General features: G+C 29.5%; 1 non-coding gene across 1 annotated transcript; it reads left to right on the top strand.

Annotated features, from left to right (window-relative positions):
• Positions 1–550: 550 nt before the first annotated feature.
• LOC140894071 (small nucleolar RNA R71) lies at positions 551–661 on the top strand. The gene has a single exon (XR_012153624.1). It is a non-coding gene; the product is annotated as a small nucleolar RNA R71 (small nucleolar RNA).
• The last annotated feature ends 826 nt before the right edge of the window (positions 662–1,487 follow it).

The following is a 1,487-nucleotide window of genomic DNA, read 5'->3' as shown; positions in this document are numbered from 1 at the left end:
ATTTTGAAAAGGTTGTTGTGAAGGTTGTGCATTATTATCGTTCCTCCAACTAAAATTGGGATGATTTCTCCAACCAGGATTGTATGTTTGTGAAAAAGGATCTAATGTTGGTTTTTTAAAATTGTTAACATAATTGGCTTGTTCATGGAGACATTCTTTAAATGAAGGCAAAGTAGGACAATTTTTTGTAAGATGATCATGTGTGTCACATATATGACAAACAATTTCTTGAACACTTTTTAATTGATCACTCTTTTTCATTTCTAATGACTCGATTTTTCTTGCTAAAGATGCAAGTTTAGCTTGAACATCTACATCATCTTTAAGATGATAAATACCACCCCCATTTGTTGAATTATTGGTTTTACTTGGTGGTTCAATTGAGCCTATATTATCCCAATTTTGAGCATTTTCTGCTAATGACTCCAAATATTCCATAGCTTCATTTGGGTTTTTATCTTCAAAAGTTCCATTACACATGAATTCTATCATTTGCCTATTTTTAGGTATTAAACCTTCATAAAAGTGAGAAACTATTCTCCATATTTCAAAACCATGATGTGGGCATGTATTAAGTAACTCTTTATATCTATCCCAACATTGATAAAATGTTTCCCCTTGTTTTTGAGAAAAAGTTGTAATTTGTCTTTTAAAAGAGTTTGTTCTATGGGAAGGAAAAAACTTTTTTAGAAATTGTTGTTGCATTTCTTCCCATGATCTTATTGAACTTGATCTCAAATTTTGCAACCATGTTTTAGCTTTATCTTTTAAGGAAAAAGGGAAAAGCTTTAATCGAACAGTATCCATGCTACAATTTTGATCATTATAAGTGTTGCAAACCTCCTCAAATTCTCTTAAATGCAAATATGGATTTTCAGAATCTAAGCCATGAAAATTTGGTAAAAGTTGAATGACTTGTGGCTTAAAATTGAAATTAGATGCATCAGGAGGAAAAACTAAACAAGATGGTGTACTAGTTCTTATTGGATTCATATGGTGCCTAAGTGTTCTTGGTTGTTCATGTTCTTGATGATTATTATTATTATTATTATTATTATCATCTTGATTATTAGAATTATCGTCCATGTTTAAAATATTTTCAGTTACTCGAACAAGTCTACCACTTTGTTTACGACTCCAAACAATCATACAATTAAAAACAACATACTATTTACATAATAACAAAATTAAACTTAATTTATACCTCCCCGGCAACGGCGCCAAAAACTTGCTACAACTTAAATTGTAATTCACCCAAGTGTAGGTTGTCTGCAAGTAATATACTCGTGAGTACGAGATCGATCCACGGAGAGGATGTTGTAAGTTTAATTTTAGCAATAATATATTATAGATGAAAATATTATTATAAAACTTCAAATACACAAATTATAAAATTGTCAAGGTTTCAAAGGTTCATTGTTGGTTTAATTAAGATTGCTAAATAAAAATAAATAAAAGAAACTAAAATAAAAATAAACATAAAAGAA

Source organism: Henckelia pumila, chromosome 3 (genome assembly GCF_033568475.1).
Source record: "Henckelia pumila isolate YLH828 chromosome 3, ASM3356847v2, whole genome shotgun sequence".
NCBI classification, from domain to species: domain Eukaryota; kingdom Viridiplantae; phylum Streptophyta; class Magnoliopsida; order Lamiales; family Gesneriaceae; genus Henckelia; species Henckelia pumila.
Note: the sequence above shows the minus strand (reverse complement) of the source record. Positions and strands in the feature narration are given on the sequence as shown.